This window comes from Heloderma suspectum, chromosome 2 (genome assembly GCF_057233095.1).
Source record: "Heloderma suspectum isolate Gila_16-S chromosome 2, 16-S_ref, whole genome shotgun sequence".
NCBI lineage: Eukaryota > Metazoa > Chordata > Lepidosauria > Squamata > Helodermatidae > Heloderma > Heloderma suspectum.
Genome location: NC_139459.1, coordinates 370308965 through 370325047, shown reverse-complemented (window position 1 = coordinate 370325047; position 16083 = coordinate 370308965). Strand labels below are relative to the sequence as shown.

The 16083-nt window shown below is 47.5% G+C and overlaps 1 long non-coding RNA gene across 1 annotated transcript in view; it reads left to right on the top strand.

The window, feature by feature from the left end:
• The window catches only part of LOC146356044 (uncharacterized), a 33719-nt gene extending 32114 nt beyond the window's left edge, over nucleotides 1–1605 (top strand). The window contains exon 5 of the long non-coding RNA XR_014787298.1: nucleotides 801–1605. This is a non-coding gene — a long non-coding RNA (uncharacterized LOC146356044). The remainder of the gene's footprint in view (nucleotides 1–800) is intronic.
• The last annotated feature ends 14478 nt before the right edge of the window (nucleotides 1606–16083 follow it).

Genomic DNA, 16083 nt, shown 5'->3' with positions numbered 1-16083 from the left:
CCTGCACAGCCACGTCTCTCCCTGCGAGGCAGCGCAGCAGCCCCTCCTTCCTTGCAAGGAGAGCGTGAGGGCTGAGAGCAGCCAAGCACCATGAGACCATATGTGGGTCTTCATGCAGTATTTATTTATTCATTTCATCTCTATACCGCCCAGTAGCCGAAGCTCTTTGGGCGGTACAAAAAATTAGAACCAATGCTGATGCTATACCAACAGCTGTGTGAAGTATTATTAGCTGACACTGCATTAACTGAGCCAACTAAGGCGCTGTTACATCCGCTTGTTTTAGCACGACCACAGACCCTGTTGCTACGAGGGGTGGGCGACAGATGCTTTAAGCAACTATGTGTTGCCTGATATAGGCAGTCCGGTATGAGATATGTTAACCAATTAAAAATACGTTCTTTGTCTACAGAACCTATATATGCGTTGCCTGGGGCCAGCCTTGCTTTGAGCAACAGCTCCTTTGCTGACCTGTTTTGCAAAACAATAAAACTGAGTTGGTTAACATATGGTTAACAAGAAGAAGGCACTGGGGTCGCTGGAGGAGTATTTGTGTTGTCGAAAGTCTTGGGGATTGTGGGTTTGAGTCCCACTATAATCACCAAGGGAGGCTTGGCACGAGAAGGGCTAGCCTCGGCACATAGGTCCGAGGAGGGACATAGAACATGATGGGCTTGGGTAGCTCCCGAATCGAAAACTCTCCAACCCCATTGTTGCTCGAAAAGGGGAAAAAGAACCCCCTGACGGAGAGGTGGGAAGGACCCTACGAGGTGCTGCTAATAACCCATACTGCCCTCAAGGTGGTCGATGTCGACAAGTGGATCCACTGCTCCGGAGTGAAGAGGTACAACTCGGCGGAGAACATCAACTCCCAGAGAGCGGTTACTCCGGACGCTGACGCTCCCTCGGAGCAAGAAGCCATCCACTGGCATAGCAAGCCTACCACAGGGCTAAAGTTAAAACTGTACAAAACACACACCAAAAGTTAAAGATAATGCCTTCTGTAATAACTACCCTGGTGTGGCTAATGATAATAGTGCTAGGGATTCCCGCTACTCCAGTCCTCGAGTTAATAATGAATCATACTAGTCAAAATGTAATGATCTCATTAGTCCAAGGAATAGCCACTTATTTCTGTTTAACTGATTGCTGGGTTTCTGTCCGAGCCGATGAGCGGGGAGGAGGGGCAGGGTTGTGGATTCCATATCCCCTAAATGTAACCGAGCTAATACACACCGACTATCGAATCCCCGGAAACAGCACCACTTGGGAGGAGGATGGAATTAAGTCAAAGGGGGAGTACCGGGAAGTGTACCCGAAAGTAGGAGAGTGGTGCTTTATGCAAAATGAATGTAGCTCGCATCAAGAGTTCGTGGGGACGAGCACTTGTAAAAATTACGTAGTAAGGAAAGGGGTCTGGCACAACAATCACCCTTCAAAAAAGATCTTTTGTGCAGGATATGCAGACTTTATCACTCTCAAGCCTAAGACTGCAAGGTATTTAGGCAAGCACCAATGTGAACTATGGTCAATCCCCCATGATAACTCACTGCCCCTATACCATTGTATCTGACACCTGACAAAAGACATAAACACGAGAGCTTGTTTTATAAATGGGACCTTTAGCCCATGCGGGGACTCAACCTTGTGCTTTGAATGTTATACTCAATATCTTGACCCCCCAGAATTTGGGGGCTTGGCTTGCTCTAACAGGGCACTATTGGGCATGCGGGAGCAGAGCCTATACTAAGCTCCCTGCTAACTGCGCTGGAATATGCTATCCGGCTACCCTTAGGCCACCCTTTATCCTCCTGCCCAAAAGTACTCCTCTCCTCCACTGGGTATACTTGCAAGAGAAAAGGACCCTCTTGGCAACCCAATGGTGGGGAAATGAAGAATGGCCAGCAGAGAGAATAATTAGATATTATGGGCCTGCAATGTGGGAACCAACTGTAGTAGGAAGAGAACCCACATATTTAACTAACCACATTATTCACTTACAAGCTATAGTAGAAGTAGGGACAAACCAATCATCGTCTGCCCTCAAGTTGGGAGCAGCCGAGTTAAAGCGGCTTCTGCAAAATGTCCTCCAAAATAGGGCCGCCCTGGCCTACCTGTTAGCCACCAAGGGTGGCCTTTGCCAAAAATTTAATTGGACTGATTGTTGCATGGAAATTGATGACAACAGCCAAGCCATTATTGATCTGGCAGATAACATGGTCCGAGTCGCCCATGTCCCAGTGCAAACCTGGAGAGGGTGGGACGTGAGCGACTGGTTTACCTCTTGGCTTCCCAACTTTGGCTGGCTGAAAAGAGGATTCAGGATACTTTGTGTCATAGAATCATAGAATAGTAGGGTCGGAAGGGGCCTACAAGGCCATCGAGTCCACCCCCCTGCTCAATGCAGGAATCCAAGTCAGACCATCCCTGACAGATGGCTGTCCAGCCTCGCCTTGAACGCCTCCAGTGTGGGAGAGCCCACCACCTCCCTAGGTCATTGGTTCCACTGTCGTATTGCTCTAACAGTCAGGAAGTGTTTCCTGATGTTCATCCGGAATCTGGCTTCCTGTAACTTGAGCCCATTATTCCGTGTCCTGCACTCTGGGATGATCGAGAAGAGATCCTGGCCTTCCTCTCTGGGACAACCTTTCAAGTACTTGAAGAGCGCTATCATATCTCCCCTCAGTCTTCTCTTCTCAAGGCTAAACATGCCCAGTTCTTCAGTCTCTCTTCATAGGGCTTTGTTTCCAGTCCCCTGATCATCTTTGTTGCCCTCCTCTGAACCTTCTCCAGTTTGTCTGCATCGTTCTTAAAGTGTGGTGCCCAGAACTGGACACAGTACTCCAGATGAGGCCTAACCAGTGCTGAGTAGAGGGGAACTACTACTTCCCGGGATTTGGAAGCGATGCTTCTATGAATGCAGCCCAAAAGAGCATTTGCCTTTTTTGCAGCCACATCACATGTTGGCTCATATTCAGCTTGTGATCGACAACAATTCCAAGATCCTTCTCGCTTGTAGTGTGGTTGAGCCACGTATCCCCCATCTTGTAACTGTGCATTTGGTTTCTTTTTCCTAGGTGCAGAACTTGGCATTTATCCCTATTAAATGTCATTCTGTTGTTTTCTGCCCAGTGCTCCAGTCTATCAAGATCACTTTGAATTTTGTTTCGGTCTTCCAATGTATTAGCTATCCCACCCAATTTTGTATCATCTGCAAATTTGATCAGCATTCCCTGCACCTCCTCCTCCAAGTCATTCATAAAATTGTTGAAGAGCACTGGGCCCAGGACTGAGCCCTGCGGTACCCCGCTCGTTACCTCTCCCCAGTTTGAGAAGGTCCCATTGATAAGCACTCTTTGAGTCCAATTCTGTAGCCAACTGTGGATCCACCGGATCGTTGTTTCATCTAGCCCACTTTGAGCTAGTTTGCTCATCAGGATATCATGGGGCATTTTGTTGAAAGCTTTGCTGAAGTCGAGGTATATGATGTCCACAGCATTCCCACCGTCCACAAGGGAGGTTACTTGATCCAAAAATGAGATCAGATTCGTTGGTCCGGATTTGTTCTTGAAAAATCCATGTTGGCTTTGAGTAACCATTGCATTGTTTTCAAGGTGCTTACAGATGGATTGCTTTATAATCTCCTCCAGAATTTTCCCAGGGATTGATGTCAGACTGACTCGTCTGTAGTTCCCAGGTTCCTCCTTTTTACCCTTTTTGAAGATAGGAACAACATTAGCCCTCCTCCAGTCACCTGGCACTTCCCCTGTCCTCCATGATTTCTCAAAGAGAATAGACAGCGGTTCTGAGTTCTTCTGCCAGTTCCTTTATTACTCTAGGATGCAGTTCATCTGGCCCTGGAGATCTGAACTCATTCAAAGTAATGAGGTGTTCCTTGACCATATGCCTATCGATCTCAAGCTGCAATCCTGCCCCTTCAGCCTGTACTTCGCCTTTGCCAGGGGGGGGTCATAGACCCTCTTTCAGGAGAAGACTGAATTGAGCACTTCTGCCTTTTCTTTGTCATCTGTTATCATTTTGCCATCCTTGTTTAATAGCTGAACCACCATTTCTTTCCTCTGCCTTTTACTATGCATGTAGCTGAAGAAAGCCCTTTTGTCCCTTTTGGCATCCCTCGCTAACCTCAGCTCGTTCTCAGCTTTAGCCTTCCTGACGACATCCCTGCAATTCTGTGCTACCTCCCTGTACTCTTCCTTTGTTGTTTGGCCTTCTTCCACTTCCTATATGTGTCCTTTTTTGTTTTCAGGTCATCGCAAAGCTTTTTGTGAAGCCACATTGGCTTCTTCTGTTGTCTTCCACCTTTTCTTCTTGTTGGAATTGTTTGTAATTGTGCCTTGAGAATTTCCTTTTTTACAAGCTCCCACCCATCTTGGACTCCTTTTCTCGTTAGAGTCGCTTGCCATGGGACCTTACTGATCATTGTTCTGAGTTTATTAAAATCAGCTTTCCTAAAATCCAAGGTACGCGTTTGACTACACTCAGCTTTTGCTTCTCTTAGAACCAAGAACTCAAGTACATCATGGTCGCTTTCCCCCAGAGTTCCTGTAACTGCTACTTGATCCACTAAGTCATCTCTGTTGGTTAGGATCAAGTCAAGGATAGCCAACCCTTTAGTTCCTTCCCCTACTTTCTGTAGGAGGAAGTTATCCGCCACACAAGTCAGGAATTTCCTGAAGGGGCCATGTTTTGCAGAATTTGTCTCCCAACAAATATCGGGGAAATTGAAGTCCCCCATTACTACTGCATCCTGCTTCCTTGAAACACTGGCTATTTGCTTTTCAAAGTTTCATCCTCATCTTCTCCTTGATTGGGTGGCCGGTAGTGTCATTATCCTCATTTTCTGCCTGCTGTCATGCCTGTTGCCATGTGTCATGGCTTTGTCAGGCAGGTGGCACAGTCAGCAGTCAACCGAGAGATGCTGGTCCACTACCAAAATTTAGCTCTAATTGAGCAAGAATGAGTAAGAAAGCATCTTGAGGGGGGAGACTGATGCATTGGCTGACACTGTGCTAACAGTTGTGCAAGGTATTATTAGCTGATGCTATACTAACAGCTGTGTGAAGTATTATTAGCTGACACTGCATTAACTGAGCCAACTAAGGCGCCATTATATCCGCTTGTTTTAGCACGACCACAGACCCTGTTGCTATGAGGGGTGGGCGACAGATGCTTTAAGCAACTATGTGTTGCCTGATATAGGCAGTCCGGTATCAGATATGTTAACCAATTAAAAATACGTTCTTTGTCTACAGAACCTATATATGCGTTGCCTTGGGCAGCCTTGCTTTGAGCAACAGCTCCTTTGCTGACCTGTTTTGCAAAACAATAAAACGGAGTTGGATCGAGCCTGCAGTGTGACTCTCCTCTTTGGGGCAAACTGAACTAGCCTCCAGGGGGCGACACTAGCCATTTGTGCAACATTACTCAGTAAAAATGAGGAAATGCTGGGATCAAGGACACAGGAAATTAAATCTCTCCCCCAAACCTGCCTTTATGCTGAAGTCTTACACTCGGCTCCCTGATCCTGGACTCTTCTGCAACTCAAGTCTGTAATAACCAAGCCTAGGGATGGGTTCGTGAAAAAACCACCCATATATATATATTTTTAACTCTGCCACCTCCACTTCCCTCCCTGTCTTCTGAAGATGATCTCAGCTTCTCCCGCTCTTCCTGCCACCAAATGTGCAAGGTCACAGAATGCGGAAGCTGCTATGTGCTTCCACTTCACAGTTGCCACGGTTACACTGTGGCTGACAAGGGCCCAAACCTAACTGGTGGTAGGAAATGGGGGCCCAGTAGATATGCTCTGCCCACCAGTTTCTCTCCCCCCACCCCCCACCCGAGTCAGGCCACTATCCACCCTCCTCTGCAAACTCAAAGCAGAAAGCAAACAGCACCAGCACAGTTGGTTTTATTGCAGAGTCACCTGCCCTCTGCGCTAAGTTGCCCACCTTTTGCTCACTTCCCAGCGACAGCAAAGAACATCTTTTCTAGCACTCCAGGTGAGCACTGCCCTACAGAGGGACCCAAATCCACCCAGCCACTCCACACACAGGCACGGCAAACAGGGGAGGCCCTGAAATTTCAGTTGCAGAGTTTTGATCTGCACGTGCCGGTCACCAGGTTCGATCTGGGGCAATCTGGGGGAAAGCTCAATAAATATTTCCCGATGGCACAAGAAAAGCCTCACCTGGAAGCACCGCTAATCTACAACAGGCTGGAGGCTTGAAATAAAAAGGTTTCGCTTTCTGCATGAATCTACCTGACTCTGAAGCGGGGGAGATAAATAATCAAAACAGACTGAGCAGGGGGTTGGGCGCGATGGCCTCGTAGGTCCCTTCCAACCCTTCTATTCTAGGAAGCTGACGCTGACTGTCTCGGCCTTTGTGCATTTCACAACTCCGGTCCGCGGCAGAGAGCAAAGCGGGTCCGCACCCAGCTCTGAGGCTGCACTCCTGTCCTGGGGGCTCTCTGGTGGGGGCTTTCCGCCCTCACACGTCGCCCCCCTTTTCAGACGTGGAGCATACTGGGGCGCTGACACGCAGCTTGTAGGGGCCGCTGCCATGGTCACCCGCGGCTGCCCCGCCCCCTCTGGGCGCAACCTAGCGCGCGGGTGGACAGGGGAAAGCCTGCGGCCCCCCGCGCTCCCCGCGAGGATGAGATGACTAGATAGCATCACCGATGCAATGAATATGAACTTGAGCACGCTCCAGGAGAGACTGCAGGACGGGAAGGCCTGGCGTGCTATGGTCCATGGGGTCACGAAGAGTCGGACACGACTGAACGACTGCAACAACAAACCAATACTGGGCTGTTTGCGTTCAGTGACACCTCTAGGGGGATAGGAAACCATGATCTCTGTTCAGGCAAGAGGTGACAGAACTGAACTTTCTGATAAGCTGTAATTCCAACTGTTTATAATAATTGTTCGCAGGAGTTGACACGTTTTACCAAAGCACCTCTATTCCCTTTACCGACTTTTTGTTGTTCAGTCGTTCAGTCGTGTCCGACTCTTTGTGACCCCATGTACCATAGCATGCCAGGTCTTCCTGTCCTGCGTTCTCTCCTGGAGCGTGCTCAACTTCATATTCATTGCATCGGTGATGCTATCTAGCCATCTCATCCTCTGTCGTCCCCTTCTCCTTTTGCCTTCAGTCTTTCCCAGCATCAAGGTCTTTTCCAGAGAGTTTTCTCTTCGCATTAGGTGGCCAAAGTATTTCAGCTTCAGTATCTGTCCTTCCAATGAGCACTCAGGGTTGATTTCCTTTAGGATGGACTGATTTGACCTCCTTGCAGTCCAGGGGACTCGTAAGAGTCTTCTCCAGCACCACAGTTCGAAAGCATCCATTCTTCGGCGCTCAGCCTTCGTTACAGTCCAGCTCTCACAGCCATACGTTACTACTGGGAAAACCATAGGTTTGATTAGACGGACCTTTGTCGGCAAGGTGATGTCTCTGCTTCTTACTATGCTGTCTAGGTTTGCCATGGCTTTCCTCCCAAGGAACAAGCATCTTTTAATTTCATGGCTACAGTCACCGTCTGCCGTGATCTTGGAGCCCAAGAAAATAAAATCTGTCACTTCTTCCATTTTTTCCCCTTCCATATGCCAGGAAGTGATGGGGCCAGATGCTATGATCTTCGTTTTTGTAATGTTGAGTTTCAAACCAGCTTTTGCACTCTCCTCTTTCACCCTCAACAAGAGGCTCTTTAGATCCTCTTCGCTTTCTGCCATTAGGGTGGTATCATCTGCATATCTGAGGTTGTTGATAATTCTCCCGGCAATCTTAATTCCGACCTGTGATTCATCCAACCTGGCGTTTCTCATGATGTACTCTGCGTATAAGTTAAATAAGCAGGGCAACAATAAGCAGCCTTGTCATACTCCTTTCCCAATTTGAAACCAATCGGTTGTTCCATGTCAGTTGTTTTCTTGGCAAGAATACTGGAGTGGGTTGCCATTTCCTTTTCCAGTGGACCACATTTTGTCACAACTCTCCGCCATGACCTGTCCGTCTTGGGTGGCCCTGCATGGCATAGCTTATGGCTTCACTGAGTTACGCAAGCCCCTTCACCACAACAAGGCAGTGATCCATGAAGGGGTTACCGACTTTTAGGCTATGGCAATGGCATCATCCCCTTCATGGATCACTGCCTTGTTGTGGTGAAGGGACTTGTGTAACTCAGAGACTTACCTGGGGCGGATGTTCCGGGCAGCGGCGGCTTTGGCGGCTGGTCTTCCGACCAGCTGCCGCCGCCACCATTTGCAGTCTTGTCGTTTTTTTGTTTTGTTTTTTTACAGAGACGTGATAGGCTATGTAAAGACTTATGTAGCCTATCACATCCCGGTTAAAAAAAAAAACAAACGCGTACGCAAATGGCGACAGCTACAGCTGCCGCCATTTGCGTTCCTTATTTTTCGCCGTCTTAGTCTATGTAAATATTTACGTAGACTATTATGGCGAAAATAAAGGGGAATGCAAATAGCGTAGTGGGCGCCATTTGCGTCCCTTTTTGATTCGCCGTTTTAGCCTACGTAAATATTTGCTATTTGCGTTCCCCTTTATTTTTGCCGTAATAGTCTACGTAAATATTTACATAGACTAAGACAGCGAAAAATAAGGAACACAAATGGCGGCAGCCATAGCCGCCGCCATTTGCATACGCCGTTTTTTGTTTTGTTTTTACCCAGCAGCCGCCGCGGCTGGAAATCCAGCTGCGGATGGCCCTGGCTTGGCTGGCTGCTCCGCGGAGCCGCCGCGGAGCAGAGCCGGCTGTCGAGGATTCCAGGAGGGGAGGACCGGATCACCTCCCCCCCGTCGAGGATTCCGGGGGGAGGGATGGAACGCCTCCCCCCACACCATGAACAGAATCTGCAAAAAGGCAAATCACTTTTGTACATCCCTATTCAGGAGTGAAGCAGCTGCAAGGGGGTCTCCCAGGGCAGGGCGTGCCTCCACGATCCCCGATGATCTGTCACACCCAGCAACATTGCTTCATTCCCTGTGGCAATTGCCCCCCCCCCCCCGTGTCTGGCTGTTGACCTGGGCTGGGAGGAGAGTTTTCTTGGCCAGGTTAGGAGAGGCTCAAAGCCAGCACAGACCTGGTGGAGGGGGAGGAGGAAGACGGGGGGCGAGGAAGAAGACTGCAACCACCCCCGTAAACAGCTGACAGCAACGGAGCCCCCCACATACACACAGAAAGCATGCTGCTTTGCAGAGTAAATTGTGAAATAGCCTCGTGCGATGAGGTTCTCATACATAGAGCATAGCGGGGCAATTATATGTATCGCTGGTCGGTGCTACTTCCATTGACAGCCTATGATTCCCCCCCCCCCCCCGCTTTTGGGTGCAATCTTATGCATGTTTAGACTCCCCAGCAGGACCTGGGAGTTGTAGGACTTGTTTTCTGTCTAAACATGCATAGGATTGCACCCATAATGTATTACTTTTTTAACGTGTTTTTTAAAATCGTCTTAAGCTTTTCTTTTTTTGAATGGTCGTGCACCGCCTTGGTGGCTTTTTAGCAAATAAGACGGTATCTTCCTGTTCAAATAAATATATGACTCATCTGCCATGCATCGATCTCTCCAGACACGCTGCTTCTTTTTAGGCTGGACTTGTGGTTTTAATTTTTGTGAACACGGCTTCAGCTATTGGGCAGTATAGAAATGTAATAAACACATACAGGAGGACAACCCTCCTCCCAAAATCGTTCTTTATCACCAAGAGCTCCAAGCCTTCATGATGCTCAACAGACAATTCCGGTTCCCAATTGGAGGGAAGTGCGGTCGCGTGCAAAGGACCCTGTGGGCAAAGAAACAGGACCGGGGCCACCACGGAGCTTTGTAGCAGAGCACATAAAAGCAAAACAAAGGTAGCCATGCTGGTCTATGGGGCCGGGGAGGTGGGGAGAGAACCCAAAATCCAGAGTTGGGCTGTATGCCTTTAGTATAGGAGGACCCATCCAAATGCCGCAAGGGTTCGCATAGGGCATCCTGAATTGGGAACCCGAAGAGAGGGCTGTTCGCGCTGCCTCCTATCTTTGCGAGGCCTCACTGCGGCGCGCGTTTCGTTTCAAAGTTCCATTTCCTGGCACCGACTTTCATTGCTCTTACTGTGGCTAAGCCCCCTGAGCAGGCTTGTGTAAGACTGCACGGTGGAAGTAGTTGTCTTGTTGCAGTAATGTCATCATCTTTATTCTTGTTAATAGTAATTACATTTCTATACTGCCCCATACCCAAAGCTTACTGGGCAGTTTACAAAGATTAAAAACATTAAAAATACGGTATACAGAGGTTAAAAGCCATTTACATTAAAAAGAAAAGAAAAGAACAGACAACATACACAAATACTATATAATATATATATACACGTAAAAACAATATGAAGCAATCAACCATAACCATAAGACAAACGTGGCGTTCTTCCTTTTCACTCCTTCTATTTTCTTTCAAAATAGAATAAGGGCACAATCCTATGCATGTTTAGATAGAAAAGACGCCTACAACTCCCAGCATTCCCCCAGCCAGCATGGTTGGCTGGGGAATGCTGGGAGTTGTAGGCTTTTTCTCTGTCTAAACATGCATACGATTGCGCCCTTAGTCACACTTCAAAACAAAACTCCAATACAGTTTCATTAGAGCGCCAGCTTTCAGGAACCAGAGTCCACTTCACAAGATGCATGAGGTGTTATTTGCACCTGACAATACATGAATACAAACACACACGCACAGACATAGAGGCCTTGCTCATCCTCCCACACCAACAGTGTGTCATCAAGTAATGGCTCATAAGAGGGCCCCTCACCTTCTGGAATACACATGTGGTCTGAGAGGCGGAAACTGTGGCAAACTTCAGGCTCCTCTCCAAGATGCACCTGTTTACAAGATGCACCTGTCCTCTCGAAGACGCACCTGTTAATTGTGGTGCTCCATTTTACTGTTTCTGTAATGTTTTTAAGGTATTTATTATTTTGTATTGTTTTTATATTGGCTTTTACATTGTATTTTCTGTATTCCTTCTGTAATATGCTTAGAGTTCTAATGATATACAAGTAGTTTAAATAAGCCCCTTCATGGATCACTGCCTTGTTGTGGCGAAGGGGCTTGCGTAACTCAGTGAAGCCATAAGCTATGCCGTGCAGGGCCACCCAAGATGGACAGGTCATGGCAGAGAGTTCTGACAAAATGTGGTCCACTGGAGAAGGAAATGGCAACCCACTCCAGTATTCTTGCCAAGAAAACCCCATGGAACGTCTCATAAGGCTAAAAGATATGATGCCGGAAGATGAGCCCCTCAGGTCGGAAGGTATCCAATATACTACTGGGGAAGAGCAGAGGGTATTTCCAAGTAGCGCCGGAAAGAGTGAAGCAGCTGGGCCAAAGCTGAAAGGACACTCAGCTGTGGATGTGTCTGGTGGTGAAAAGAAAATCCGATGCTGTAAAGAACAATATTGTTTAGGAACCTGGAATGTCAGATCAATGAATCAAGGTAAGATGGAGGTGGTCAAACATGAGATGGCAAGATTGAACATCGACATCTTGGGAATCAGCAAACTAAAATGGACAAGCATGGGCAAATTTAATTCAGGTGACCATCATATCTACTACTGTGGGCAAGAATCCCTGAGAAGAAATGGAGTAGCACTCATAGTCAATAAAAGGGTGGGAAAAGCAGTACTGGGGTACAATCTCAAAAACAATAGAATGATCTCAGTATGAATCCAAGGCAAACCATTCAACATCACAGTAATTCAACTCTATGCCCCAACCACTGAGGCCGAAGAAGCTGAGGTTGATCGGTTCTATGAAGACCTACAACACCTTCTAGAACTAACACCAAAAAAAGATGTCCTCTTCATCATAGGGGATTGGAATGCTAAAGTAGGAAGTCAAGAAATCACTGGGATAACAGGCAAGCATGGCCTTGGTGTACAAAATGAAGCATGACAAAGGCTAATAGAGTTTTGCCAAGAGAACACGCTGATCATAGCAAACACGCTTTTCCAACAGCACAAGATGCGACTCTACACATGGACATCACCAGATGGTCAATATCGAAATCAGATTGATTATGTCCTTTGCAGCCAAAGATGGAGAAGCTCTATACAGTCAGTAAAAACAAGACCTGGAGCTGACTGTGGCTCAGTTCATGAGCTTCTTATTGCAAAATTTCGGCTTAAATTGAAGAACGTAGGGAAAACCACTAAACCATTCAGGTATGACCTAAATCATATCCCTTATGAATATACAGTGGAGGTGAGGAATAGATTTCAGGGATTAGACCTGATAAAGTGCCTGAGGAACTATGGGCGGAGGTCTGTAACATTGTTCAGGAGGCAGCAACTCAATCCATCCCAAAGAAAAACAAAAGCAAGAAAGCAAAGTGGCTGTCTGATGAGGCTTTACAAGTAGCTGAGGAAAGAAGGGAAGCGAAAAGCAAGGGAGAAAGGGGAAGATATATCCAACTGAATGCAGAGTTCCAGAGAATAGCCAGGAGAGACAAAAAGGCCTTCTTAAATGAACAATGCAAAGAAATCAAGGAAAACAATAGAATGGGCAAGCCTAGAGATCTCTTCAAGAAAATCGGAGATATCAAGGGAACATTTTGTGCAAAGACGGGCATGATAAAGGACAAAGAAGGCAGGGACCTAACAGAAGCAGATGAGATTAAGAAGAGGTGGAAAGAATACACAGAAGAGCTATACAGGAAAGATCTGAATGTCCCTGATAGCCATGATAGTGCGGCCACTGAACTTGAGCCGGACGTCCTAGAGAGTGAAGTCAAGTGGGCCTTAGGAAGCATTAGTAACAACAAAGCTAGCAGAGATGACGGTATTCCAGCTGAGCTATTTAAAATCCTAAAAGATGATGCTGTTAAAGTGCTGCATTCAATATGCCAACAACTTTTTCGCCATAAAAGCCCACGTAAATATTTACGTAGGATAAAACGGCGGGGGGGGGGGGGAAGAACGCAAATAGCGGCCACTATGCTATTTACAGTTCCTTTTTTTTCTGCCGTAATTGCCTATGTAAATATTTACGTAGGCTAGAATGGTGAAAAATAGGGAATGCAAATGGCGGCCGCCATAGCTGCCGCCATTTGCGTACACCGTTTTTTTTGTGTTTGTTTTGGGCATGCCATGATAGGCTACGTAAATACTTACGTAGCCTATCACGGCAGCCTGGAAGGATGCAAATCCTGCCATTTGCATACGCTGGTTTGTTTGTGTTTTTTTTAGGGGTTAGCCGTGATAGGCTACGTAAATTCTTACGTAGCCTATCACAGCTCAAAGGACGGCAGTGGCAGCCACAGCAGCCCGGTCACGGCCAGCCAGGAGACCAGCTGCCGCTGCCACCACCAGCAGAACCGCCGCTGCCGAATCCGCCGCATCCGCCCCAGGTAAGTTCCATCCTGGGGGATTCCGCGGGGGGGGGCAGGAGGCCATTCCACCACGGATTCGGGGGATTCTGATTCTAAAGCATCCGGCCTCACTGGAATCTGTGGCGGAATTCTCTGCCATCCCTAGTTATATGACACCGGTTCCTCTCACAGTAAGACCCCCAGCTGATGAACAGAACATAATGATATCCCTAGCAGAAACAATTGCCCAGAAGCTAAATGTTTCAAACTGCTGCGTTTGTATTAAGGCTGATATTGCAGGGGGGGGGGGGGGCTGAGCAGTGGCTGCCCAGGCCTCTAAACCTAATGGAGCTAATGGATACCAATTATTGCATCCATAATTATACTTCTACTACCTGGAAGAAGGACGAGGTAAACCCAAGGGAATATTGGGAAGTAGTTCCTCGAATGGGAGAATGGTGTTTCATGCAGGACAGGTCCAACACACACACACACACACACTTTGTTGGAAATAGTAGTTGCAAAAATTATGTTGTAAAGGGAAGTGCATGGCATAATAACCACACCTCAAGGACAACCTTTTGTGTCAAATATGCAGATTTTATCACCCTCAAACCAGAGATAGCAAATATGTTAGGTGGCCACAAGTGCGTGTTGTGGTCAATCCCCCCCAGGAGCTCACAATCGTTCTATTGTGTCCGAAATCAGACAAAAGACCAGAACACTAGAGCTTGCTATATGAATGGAACTCTCAGCCCACGTGGGGATTAGACTTTATATCTAGGATATTATACCCAGTACTTAGATCCCTTAGAATTTGAGATAGTAGATAAGGCTTGGCCCGCCTTAGCTGGCCACCAGTGGGTGTGTGGCTCTCGAGCCTACACGCAGCTCCCTGCAAAATGGACAGGAGTTTGTTACCCTGCATCCCTGAGACCACCCTTTGTCCTTTATCCCAAGCAGGAGACACCTGCCCCTTGAATGTATAATAGAGAGAAACGTAGCTTGTCCACAAAAGACCTGTTATCTACCCAGAGATGGGGAGAGGAGGAATGGCCAGCCGAGCGCATAATCCGGTATTATGGCCCAGCTACCTGGGAGCCCAATGTCGTGGGTTGGGAGCCCACTTATCTTACCAATTGCATAATTCGATTGCAGGCAATAGTAGAAATAATGGCAAACGACACCTCCAACGCCTTGAAGCTGGGAGCAGGTCATTTGAAGCAACTTCGCCAAAAGGTTTTACAAAATAGAGCATCTTTGGATTACATCTTGGCAGCAGGAGGAGGGTTTTATCAAAAATTCAACTGGACAGATTGCTGCATGGAAATCGATGATAACAGCCAGGCAATTGTCGACCTGGCGGATCACATGGTAAAGATAGCCCATGTTCCGGTGCAAAAATGGTCAGGATGGGATGTGAGTAGCTGGTTCACTTCCTGGCTCCCTAACTTCCGCTGGCTGAAAGGTGGTTTTATGATTTTATGCCTTGTAATCTCGATTCTCTGTCTGCTTCCATGCTTACTCCCTTGCATTATGACCTTGATAAGAAATATAACAGAGGGGGTGGTGCACCGCGAGATGTGCACCCAATATCAGTTGTTGGAGCAGGTTAAGGATACTGAGGAAATTGAGTAAGAAAGCATCTTGAGGGGGGAATTGAGGCATTAGCTGAGCTGAGAATTAATACATCAAATGAGCTGGTTAACAAGAACTGCTTATCCTAGCACATTCTTAGACCCTGTTGCTAAGGGGAAGGGGCAAAGTTTCGACTGAGTTACTTATTGCCTTATATGTACATAAGAGAAGCAATACACCATGAAGTGCATGGTCACTTCAGAGAAAGGGGCTTTGTCTGTGTAGCCTATATATGCATTGCCTTGGGCGTTGCCCAGGGCCAGCTTTGTTTTCGGTATTGCCGCTTGCTGGACTGTTTGCAAACAATGAAACTGTGTTGGACCCAGCCTGAGCGTGACTCGTTTTCTTGGGGAAATTGACTGCCTCCAAGGGAAGTCGAACTGCCCTTTGTGCGACAATAGGAGAAACCAAGAAAAAGTTGTTCATTTTTGGTGGCAACCAACACGCCCTTTTATTTTGAGGTACTATTTTAATCAAAGAGGCCCAACAGGACACATTTGTGTCTCAACCCACCCACCCCTCCAAGACACAGGCCAGAACAAGCCACGCCAAATCTATATAGGTGAAGTGGTATGCTTGAATATTTGGACACTTTTAAATCAAGATCGGTTAATCCAATCCTAACCTAAAGTTCAGGGCAGATGCAGCTTACGCCAAGGGAAGTTTCTGACCCAGAATTCCATGCAGTGTCTCTGTGTGTGTTTTGAAATGGGAGGGATGCCTCTGCCTACCATCACAGGAAAACCAGCTGGTTAATAAGTCCTACATCAATCCTGGCAAGTGAAACCTGCAAGTTTGGTCCTGCTGTCCGTCTAAGAGCATAATTTAGAGACCAATCCTATGTTCCCTGGGCGAGTGTCCCAGGGAACATAGGACTATTCGGATTCCCCTTCCGAGGTCAGGGATAGCACTCCCCTCCCTCCCCTCGCAGCCTGCATGGAAAGAACCGTGCCAGCCACCCTCCAAGGGTGGAAAAGTGACCTCGGAGAGGGGGAAAGGGGGCAGTTCTGGGGGGAGGGCAGGGGAGGAGACAGGAGAGGCCAGGAGACAGGAGAGGCCTCCT